This window comes from Cryptomeria japonica, chromosome 2, assembly GCF_030272615.1.
Source record: "Cryptomeria japonica chromosome 2, Sugi_1.0, whole genome shotgun sequence".
Taxonomy (NCBI): Eukaryota; Viridiplantae; Streptophyta; class Pinopsida; order Cupressales; family Cupressaceae; genus Cryptomeria; species Cryptomeria japonica.
Genome location: NC_081406.1, coordinates 479,977,496 through 479,989,675, shown reverse-complemented (window position 1 = coordinate 479,989,675; position 12,180 = coordinate 479,977,496).

Below are 12,180 nucleotides of genomic sequence, written 5' to 3'. Positions count from 1 at the left end.
TAGAAGCATAACAATATTAGGAATGGTGTCTCGACCTTGCATCCTATTATTCAAATATAAAATTGAGGTTATAAGGTTATTTTTGGCCCCCAAAATTATTGAAATGTGCATGGAGTTCTTTGAGATATCAAATTAAAATAGAAAATTAGGCTTGTTCAGTGAAAATTTTGCCAACTAGGGAAGTTTACAAAATTGTGGTTTCAACCATAGTATGCGAGATTAAATCTCTCCTAATTGTAAGGGAAGGCTCCCCCTTTTGCTTACTACTCTCTCTATTTGAAATACAAATTAAACTATGAATCCTATTCTAAACTTGGGTGGTACATCATCCTATTCTCTCTTTAGAATAGATGTTATTCTCTTCTCTTTTTTAGGAAAGAATTTACAATGCGTAGTAGTAATGATTAATAAAACTTCAAAGTTACAAAGAAATAACTTAAAGTATATGAATGAAAATACAAATAAAGAAGAAAAGTTTATGTGAAGGCTCAAAGTCCTCTGTTGCTTCTTCAGGACGAGAAAATAGTGTTCGAGCTCAAAGTCTTGTAACCACTATAATCTTATCAACCTTTTTAGAAATACTTCTATAACCCACGGCGTTTAGTAAGATAACAAAAGAAAGCACAAAGTCTCTATCTTGATATGGTATTACAAATTTTGTTAATCTTTTTTCGAAATAACAATATGAAGCACAAAGTCTTCAAATTACTACCTCTTTTACAATATCTCTTTAACTAAAATAACTAAAACAAAACATAAAGTTTTTGTCTCAATATCAAACTACTAACTCTATTTAACAAGTGTTGAAATATGACACAAAGTTCGCAAATCAGAACTTTCTTTACTCTTTAATGATATTTTTCTACAACACCTTTACTTAATCAAAATAAGATTTAGTAAGAACACTCTTAACATAAACACAATGAAGTAAAAACAAAGTTTGAATGCAAAAGGTATCTTCTTATTTGATCAAGTTTGTGCAAAATAACAATAGGAACACAAATCTTCAATTTTGCTCTTCAATTCGACAGAGTTTTGTTGTATAAGATTAAAGATAAAAAATTAAAATAAGCAACCTCATATATATATGCAAGGTGCGATGAGATAATCTAGGAAAAACTATGACTAAATCAAAGAAGAATCCTATTTGACTTAGAACTCGTGCATGCTCTAGATGTAAAAACTCGGATACAAAATGACACTTGAGGTGTCAAAGTCTTATTACAAAAATGCACCTATAACTTCTAAAATATTAAAAACACTAAGTGTCACCAAACACTACATTTTGGTCTTGTTTCATGAAATCCTTGAATTTTTGTAGAACTACTTTCATATGTTCTTCATCGCGTCCCTTGGTATGGCTTGTAATGACTTTGACCCTAGTGAGAGAATCTTTGAGACTCGCGTAACATTTCTTATGCTTTTTCAAAAGAGAGGCTAAATCATCCAGATTAACTTGGATGTCTATTAACTTGTCAATAGAAGATAATGAAAACACCTGTTTATCAACCTCTTCGCCAACAAGCAAGTTGAATTCTTTGATAATAGAATATTCATGAAGAGGCTTTTGATTTTCATAAAGGAATGTACAAGGAAGTGATGATATCTTCTCAATGATCTCCTTTCCCTTATCATTACATTCCTTTTGGGCTTTTCTCATATCTTTGATAAGTATTTCCAAAGTGTTCATTTGATGTTCCAATGCCTCTCTCTATTCAATATACATTTCCCTTGAGACCACTACTCCATTATCAACTAGAACATCTAATTGGAAATCTTCTAACTATTGGCATTGTGTTGTCATTGATGTCAACCGGTATGGGATGACCACCGGTAGATGAGATGTATGTGCAACACTCCTATGAAGGAGTACAGGATGTGATATCTTGGATATCACCTTGGGTTGCAGAACATCGGTAAGGTAAGGAAGATGACCTCAGGAGTCACCTGCACATAAGTTAATGCCCGACTTGTGTGATGAGATAGAGAGTTGTTTGAGCAGTTGTTTATGATGAAGAGGTAGAATGTTATCTGAATCACATCCACACCGGAAGAGAAGATTGAACAGGTCACCAGTATGTTGTGAGGTTGCAGAACAACAGGACTCTCACCATATGAAGATGCAGTCATCATGAGAAGCAATGACTGACAGTGTATGTGCTTACACCAGTTCACATATGCATGTTTGAAGATTTGTTGCACAAACAGGGAACTCACATGAGCAGATGACAAGGTGTTCCTCCACCAAGTAAGTGGATCTTATCCCCTATATGTATTAAGTGCATTATAGTTTGGTGGGATAAGAGTAAATAGGTAAAGGTAAGAACTTGAAGGATCACTCTAGATCCATGGGTAAATTGAGGGAATGCCTTAAGTGCATGAGATCAGGGTTATGCAATGGACCGACAGAGAAGACATGTTGAGATGCTGGTACAACAGAAGAGTGATGTGTTTGTCATTCAGACAAACCGGTTGAGCAGATACAGTCAGAGGAGAATGGTATGACCGATGAAGGAGTCTAGTGAAGGACGATGATTGCTATCATCAAGAGTGATAACCGGTGTGTAAAGCTCACTGGTAATATGAGCAAGGTGCATAATGCAGATATGATAAGGTTACCAGTACAATATGTGGTACCAGCGAGGTTAATGAATCGACAGGAAAGAGGAACCAATTGAGTGGTTGGTTGGTGATCCTATTTAGACCAACATGAAGTGCCAAGATGGCAGTTAGTTGATATGGATGCCACATGGAGTCAACGTGGTGAACATGTGTGTGGATAAAGATGGAATGTACATTGACAGGGTTGTTGCAAAGTTGGTCAACTTTAATGAGAAGTCACTCAAATCACGGGACATGTTGCAGAGTTATTGCAGGGGTTTGAGGCTCGAGGTCTGGAAGACAACTACGAGTCAGCTAAGAGAGATTGAGAAGATCAAGGTGATGGAGGAAACATCACGACAGTTCTTTCATGATTGACCAAGGGATCAACTATTTGGGTAAAAAGCAAGTCGCCAGAGATGAAAGGTGTGATCTAGGAGATGTGAAAATGGCGGAGTTGTGCAATTGGATGTCAAAAAGATCAGATCATGCAAGATCTAATTGGATTTGGTTTGCCTCGAGGATGGTGAGGAAACCCTAACCACCTAGATTTTGAATTCATTTTTGGAGGGAAAACCTGGCTATAAGTGTGGGGGCCGAAAAGAATGTTTGTTGTTGCTGAATAGAAGAATATTGTGTGCTTGCGATGTTGAAGACTTCTGCAAGTAAGAGAAAATCAGCCAAGCGCTCAACGAGCATCTATGAAGAGAGTGGGAGTGAGAGAGAACCTGGTTGAAGCATTCAACTGGTTGGAGAGAACAACCAGTAGTATTCATACCAGTAGAACAGAGGTGAAGGAGACTACAGAGAAGATAGACAGAGAACCGACAGAGAGTTGAATCAGTAAAGAGCAGAGCAATGAGCAGGAGATACAGTGAGAGTAATTTAGAAGAGAGATAAACCGGTAGGGCTTACCAGCAGAGAAGCAGCAGGTGAAGAGAAGCAGAGAAGTGAGTTGGTGAAGCAAAGATGGTACCTCACCAACTGAGTAAGATATATCTAGTGGTTGCAAGATTCACTTGTACAAGATAACTACTTATGTATTTGATGTTTACATTGTGAACACTGAGTTGTAGCTTGGTGCAGGGGTTGTAGCTCCTTGGGTTGGTGCCCTAAAGTCAGGGGTTGGTGCTCCTTGGGTTGGTGCCTTAAACTTTGTAATTGTGTTTATTGTGAGGTTGGATTGGAGCAGTAGACTCCAGCAACATTGCTCACTGAGGTTTTTCCCATCTTGGGTTTTCCTCGTATATGCTGGTGTTATGTGATGTCCCCTTGTAAGTGTGTTTGCACTTATGTTAGTCTCCTCCATAACTGGTAAGCCTGCATTGAGTTAAATCTATCAACTAGTATGCTCACATAGGTTTGCAAAAGAGAATGAGATTTGAGTACCACTTATTCACCCCCTCCCCCTCTCAGTGGTGCATTATGTCTAACAATTGGTATCCAAGCGTAGGTTCTTGATTAGAAGAGTGTTCTCCAACTTGGGTAGATTCCGGCTTAAGGACACAATGGTTTGTTTAGTGTCTATCTCTGCTCCAGTATTTGATGGTTCAAACTTTTCTATTTGGTGTTGCAGAATGGAAGTTTTCCTATCCTCTTTAGTGTTTGATGTATGGATATTAGTAGTTGATGGTCTCCCTAGAAAGGTCAATCTTCCTACTGGATTTGTAGAAGAAAGAAAAATCCAGTGCAATGAAGAAGCCATCAAGGCTATTTTCAGTGGACTCACCGGTGATGTCTCTTCACAGGTGGACAGGTGTAAAACAACAAAGAGCTTATGGGAAAGATTGAAGAAGCTCTATGGAAATGAACCCTCAACTGTAGAACCAGAAATTGAAGCAAATATGAGAAATACCTCTCATATTTATCTGGATGATGAAGATAGATCTACTAGCAGCCGTAGCAGTGATGAAGAAGGAGCTCAACTCTTCGTGGCCCAAGAATCTGAAAGTGGTTGGGCAAACAGTTCCCCTCAACAAGATGTGTTTAGCAGTGATGATGATGAAGAGGAAGACATGGTAGATAGTTCTAGCCATCAAGACCCTTTTGATGATGAAGAAGTAGCAGAAGTTGACCTTGAAGAAGAGCTTGCAAATACACTTGAAGAACTCAATAGAGTTAAAAGGGAATACAAGTTATTCAAGAATATTGCTATTGTGGAGCAGAACCGGTTACTCAAATACCTTGAAGAATCTAAGAAATGCATCTCAGAGTTGAAGACCCAGGCAGAAAACACCAAGAAATGTTGGTGTGAAGATCTAACCTCTCAGCTAGAGATAAAAGACAAAAAACTTCAGTGGCTGCTTGGAGAGAACAAAAGCCAGACCTCCCAAGTTAGATATGCTCCTTGAAATAAGGTTGACCTGACCACAACTGGTGTGGACTTGCAGACAAAAGTAAAGATCAATGCTGAAAAAAGGAATCTTCATGCAGATCCCAGAGGTAAGGGGAAGATGGAAGAAGAAAACTCCACCGGAAGCAGGAAGATGAGGAAGCAGCAAAGGAGACCCTCTACCAGCAGAGGATAGAAAAATGCTACCACCCACAGGGGGAATCAAGTGTGGGAGAAGAAGAAGAGATCAGATGAAAGAGGTGCTCAGAATGGACAACCAAGGTTCCATTCTCAAAAAGGAAAAGATGGGGATGCAAAACCGGCAAGATCTCCTCATGCATGGCAAAGTAAATATGTAAGTCATATGCCATCATTTACCGATTATTGCTTTACTTGTAATAATTATGACCATATGGTAGGGGAATGTAGAAAGAGATCTAGAAAGGATAATGTAGGATCTCATAGAAATCATGCTTATGGGAAAGATGTATCCAGAAGTAGATACATGCATTTCCCTTCTCTTGGTTATGCAAAGATTGTCATAACTACAATGGATATGACCATAGAGAGTTTGAATGCAGGAAGAGGAACCTGCAGTCACATGGGGGTCGACAAAATGGCCATGCTCTACAGAAAAGTGAAAACAGAGCATATGGAAGGCAGAGACCTACATGGAACCAAAGGAGAAATGTCACTGCAGGAGTAAGAGGTTCACCGGTTCCGGTCACTAGTCAAAGCAACATGACCAGGAGAAGATGGTCAAACAGGTATGTCAAGAGATTTTCCAATCATGAAGTTGGGATTGAGGTTGTGTGCTACTATAGCACTACTTTAAGTCGTAATGAAGAATCTGGAAATGGGAAGAAGGGTGAGACCAAGCAGATATGGAGGAAGAAGATTGTGAACCAGCACCGTGCACTCAACGCACAAGTGATATCTCCTAAGGCCTAAAGGATATGCAGGATCCTAGGGGGAGTAGCATATTGAACTTATCTTCCACCCCCTCAGTGAAGGAGGCAACATGAAAGAACATGATGTTGTTGGTATGAAGGATGAAAATATAAAGATAGGTGTGTATAGATGTTGCCTTGACTACACACCTACAGATTAGTGATGGCTCACCACTGCATGTTTCAAATAGTGAAGGTTAACAATTGGCATCAGATGTTAATCGGTATGTGCAGGATGTTACCAGCATGTATGCTAACAGGTACTTGCAGGTTATGTAAGACAATAAGGTTGGAGAGCATTGCATTAGCCCCGGTAGCATGGAGTGAAATTATGTCTCAGGAGGTGTTGATGGAGACCTGAATGGCATATGTTGGCCCCAGTTGTTGTTCATGCAAGCTTGCATGTATTTGGGCTAACCGGTTTGTCTCTTGGCATGATGATGTCATTATATGGCATTGGGAAAATTTAGGATCATGTCATAGGATGTGGTGGTTACAATGGAGTTGAAGGATCATCAGATGATCACATATGCACAGCTAAACCTGTATATGAAGAAGATTGAAGCCCCGGTACTGTACCTGACTGGAGATAAGCACCTGAGATGTATGACTCAGGGGGAGTTCAAGTGCTCATGATAAATAGTTGGCTTGCTTGAATTTGCAAGGATACTGACTGGCCAAGCTGCACGTCAGTCATTCTACAAATTGAGCTCAAATTGCATTGGACGTGCATGCTCAATTGGTGTTAGTTGATGGTTAAGCTCCCCACCACAAGTATTGTGACTTGAGAATATGTAACAACCGGTGACAAGATGACAAGTGGTATCAAAGGAAGTGTTATGTACAATAAAGACAAAGGGGGAGAAAAGTATTATGTCAGTGAATGGTACATACAAGAGAAATAATATCCTGACAGTGCCCTTTGCCATTATTGTCAAAGGGGGAGAAGGATTCTGCAGTATACCGCATACTACATGTGTGTAAATCCATGGATCACAATAATGGGGAGAAAGACTATGTAGTATGTCGGATATTACATGTGTTGACATCAATGCCAAAGGGGGAGATTGTTGGCATTGTGTTGTCATTGTTGTCAATCGGTATGGGATGACCACCGATAGATGAGATGTAGGTGCAACACTCCTATGAAGGAGTACATGATGTGATATCTTGGATATCACCTTGTGTTGCAGAACACCGGTAAGGTAAGGAAGATGACCTCAGGAGTCACCTGCACACAAGTTAATGCTCGACTTGTGTGATGAGATAGAGAGGTGTTTGAGCAGTTATTTATGATGAAGAGGCAGAATGTTCTCTGAATCACATCCACACCGGAAGAGAAGATTGAATAGGTCACTGGTATGTTGTGAGGTTGCAGAACAATAGGACTCCCACCAGATGAAGATGCAATCATCATGAGAAGCAATGACTGCCAATGTATGTGCTTACATCGGTTCACATATGCATGTTTGAAAATATGTTGCACAAACATGGAACTCACATGAGCAGATGACAAGGTGTTCCTCCACCAAGTAAGTGGAGCTTATCCCCTAAATGCATTAAGTGCATTATAGTTTGGTGAAATAAGAGTAAATAGGTAAAGGCAAGAACTTGAAGGATCACTCTAGATCCATGAGTAAATTGAGAGAATGCCTTAAGTGCATGAGATCAAGGTTATGCATTGGACCGATAGAGAAGGCATGCTAAGATGTTGATACAGCAAAAGAGTGATGTGTTTGTCATTCAGACAAACCGGCTAAGCAGATACAGTTAGAGGAGAATGGTCTGACCAATAAAGGAGTCTAGCGAAGCATGATGACTGGTATCATCAAGAGTGATAACCAGTATGTAAAGCTCACTGGTAAAATGAGCAAGGTGCATAATGCATATATGATAAGGTTACCGGTACAGTGTGTGGTACCGGCGAGATTAATGAATCGACAGGAAAGAGGAATTGGTTGAGTGGTTGATCGATGATCCTATTTGGACCAACATGAAGTGCCAAGCTGGCATTTAGTCGATATGGATGCCACATGGAGTCAACGTGGCGAACATGCATGTGGATAAAGATGGAATGTACATTGACAAGGTTGTTGCAGGGTTGGTCAACTTTAATGAGAAGTCACTCAAATCACGGGACATGTTGCAGAGCTATTGCAGGGGTTTGAGGCTCGAGGTTTGGAAGACAACTATGAGTCAAATAAGAGCGATTGAGAAGATCAAGGCGATGGAGGAAATATCACGACAATTCTTTCATCATTAACCAAGGGATCAACTATTAGGATAAAAAGCAAGTCGCCAGAGATTAAAGGTGTGATCTAGGAGATGCGAAAATGGAAGAGTTGTGCAATTGGATCTCAGAAAGATCAGATCGTGCAATATCTGATTGGATTTGGTTTGCCTCAAGGATGGTGAGGGAACCCTAACCGCTTGGATTTTGAATTCATTTTTGGAGGGAAAACCTGGCTATAAGTGTGGGGGCTGAAGAGAATGTTTGTTGTTGTTGAATAGAAGAATATTGTGCGATTGTGAAGTTGAAGACTTCTGCAAGTAAGAGCAAGTCAGCCAAGTTCTCAACGAGCATCTATGAAGAGAGTGGGAGTTAGAGAGAACCTGGTTGAAGCATTCAACCGGTTGGAGAGAAGAATCGGTAGTATTCATACCGGCAGAACAGAGGTGAAGGAGACTACAAAGAAGATAGACAGAGAATCGACGAAGAGTTGAATCGGTGAAGAGCAAAGAAATGAGGAGGAGATATAGTGAGAGCAATTCAGAAGATACATAAACTGGTAGGGCTTAACAATAGAGAAGCAGCAGGTGAAGAGAAGCAGAGAAGTGAGTTGGTGAAGCAGAGATGGTATCTCACCGACAGAGTAAGATATGTATAGTGGTTGCAAGATTCACTTGTAACAAGATAACTACTTATGTATTTGATGTTTACATTGTGAACACTGAGTTGTAGCTCGGTGCAGGGGTTGTAGCTCCTTGGGTTGGTGCCCTAAAGTCAGGGGTTGGTTCTCCTTTGGGTTGTAGCCCATAAATCAAGTAGGGGTTGGTGCTCCTTGGGTTGGTGCCCTAAAATTTGTAATTGTGTTTATTGTGAGGTTGCATTGGAGCAGTAGACTCCAACAACTTTGCTCATCAAGGTTTTTCCCATCTTGGTTTTTCCTCGTATATGTTGGTGTTATGTGTTGTCCCCTTGTGAGTGTGTTTGCACTTATGCTAGTCTCCTCCATAACTGGTAAGCCTGCATTGAGTTAAATCTATCAACTGGTATGCTCACATAGGTTTGCAAAAGAGAAAGAGATTTGAGAACCACTAATTCACCTCCTCCCGCTTTTAGTGGTGTGTTGTGTCTAACACTAACTTCAATGACAAGTCAAACTTCTTCTCTTGTGTTTCCAATTCTTGTGAGAAAAGATCCAATGTTTTGTCAATTTTAGACTTGACTCCTTCCAAATTATTTATCAAAACAACTGCAGAACTTATAAATGACTCCCTTGACTCAACAACCTATCCATCCGCATACCAACTAATCTTCCACTGCTCCTTCATGTGTTTACTTGCCTAAGTTAATTCTATTGATGACATAATCTGTGGGTTATACTTTATCAAAAATTTGTGTTCGAAGGAGGAATTACATGTTGGAATCCAAGAACACTGAGAGGGGGAGTGAATCAATGTTCTACCAAAATGATTAATTTCAACCTTATTAAAGCATGCATACACCGACCGGTATACCAATACATATAGAATTCCAATAAGTAAAGCAATCAATAAGCCAATCACATAAATGAATACCATAACACACAAAATTATATGTGGAAAACCTCAAAGAGAAAAAACCACGGTGGGATTTGTGTCCCACAATATCAATCCGCTCGCCATATGAAGAGATATTACAAAATATAGGGGCATGCACTTGCACGAAGGCTTACAGCCTAGAGCACATTGCTCACTCATAAAAGGAGCCTCACTGACTATATTCAAATCTAGACTACAATCTAGAGAAATTATTGAACTGCAAAGATTGAATCTTCTATGCCTGAATACAGTTTCGGTTAAGCTTTGTCTGTTTCGATCTGAAACCCTTAACCCTATACCGGAATAACCCTTTACAAAAATATCCTCACATACATAATATCTCTCATATATTTTGCAGCTCCTTCATTATTTCCTTCCTTATACATATTCTCATCCATATCCTATCATATATCAAAATGATCTAACCAATTGACCTATATACCCTTTAGAATTCATCATGCCTTATGACGGCTTACAAAGATATTTACAATATGAATATACATGTCAGCTAGATAATATAAATACATGAATATCAAAAACAATTGTCGATGCCGGATCCAAAAGATGTCGGCCTCCAATACCGATAACCTGATTCTAAACCATGTCGGCCTGCGTTGTCGATATCCAAAGAATTCCTTCCAACCTGTCGGTGCTAGTGTAGTGTCTGTGAAGTGCCCACCAATACACAACTAACCCAAAATATGAAGTCCGAAGAAGTTGCCATGTTGCCATCAATGACAACATATTGAAACCAACCAATTTAGTGTCAATTGCCAACAATCTCCCCCTTTGGCATTGATGGCAACACTCATGTGAAAAATGGTCATAGTTTCCAACTATCGGTTCCATCCTGAGCCTACTCCCCTTGAGATGAATATTCTGAATATTTTCCACCTATACTCCCCCTAATGTATACAACTCCCTCTTTTTCTTTTTCACATCAATATCTATCCCCCTTTGACATCAATTCCATCAAAAATACCCAAAAAAGTACCAAAAATTGAAAACCGGGACAAAGAATGAAAGACTATACAATGAATATGTCCCAAAATACCTTACCGGAGCTAGATGTATTTGAAAATATCCAGAGAGGCCTTCTCCAATAGCTCAAGATAGGTATCCCAACTAGATTTGAAAGTTTTGGAAATAGATATAAGTCCATGTAGCATATGGGCAAATGACTCTTTCTCATTTAACTCTGTCGGTGTGGGCTTGCCAACCATATCTATACACTCCTTATGTACACTAAGTGAATCCAACCGGGGACTCACCAAACCTCTAAGACTTCTGGCTCTTCTTATGATTTTGTCTTTTTCCCTCTCAAGAGCAAAAACTCGGGCTTCCAAAACCAAAATCTGACCATCAATGCATGTAGTTAATGAATTTACTCCATAAAAGAATTGGCTATACCTGCAATTTTCTTCTGAATGTCCCTAATCTTTTTATCCAAATCAATTTCAAGTAAACCTGTGTTACAACATACTCTGTAAATATTGGTACACTGCCTCAAAGTAATATCAATCAACTTCATCTTATCATTGATTTCCTTCCTCTCCGACTCAATCATTTGATCAAATGTAGCTCTCTTTGCCTATGTGAATATCTCTAGTACTTGTTGGTTTGATATCTGCTACAAGGACTGAAAATCCTTTGAAACGTGTTCAATGATTATCTTAAGCTTGTCGAATGGGCTCACTTCATTGCTAAATTTACACTCTAGGACAAGTCTATGTAAAACAGTGATAGACTGATCAATAACCCCTTTATCCATAGATCCCTCCTTCGTCATTTTATGTGCAACCATCATCATGAGCTCAGTAGAACTCATCTCAGTTATGCTTTTCTTTTCAACCTGTGAGGTGTCAATTAACAACAATGATGGACTCACTACCGATTCCCTGTCGGATTTCTCTTTCTTCTCCTCTGATGATTTAACCTTTATAGCTTCCTCACTTGCATCGGTGGATTCGCCACTTGGTGCAGTCTCAATAACTGTTGGTTCCTCCCTAGGAACTTTATCCTCATCCTACACAATCTGATCTGGAGGACTGTTGTCCTCAACATTAGTAACCTGTTGATTATCAACTTGTACACTCTTTGTATTTGTCGGTATCTCAACATTTGTCTACATATTTGTATCTATCAAGGGCTCAATTTCCACTATCTTAATGTTTTTCAAAATTGAGGGTGAATTACCCATAATACCTTTACCCTTCCCTTCAATCGAGATGTCTGCAGTATCTGTCTTAGATTCTGGTGAAGTATAAAAACTATGGTTCTCTTCAAAGAACTTAACCCATGCCTTGTGGGTCTCCTTGATTATCTCAATGACCCTTCCTAACATAAGATTGATTATTCTATGCTTGTTGTTAAAGAGTTTCCTATCTGTAACTTCAAGTTTCTTATCCATCTCCTCTAGAGCAATAGAAACACAAACAGATAACAACTCTTGAATCTTTATATGCTTGTCCTCTTGCATTGTTGATATTCTTC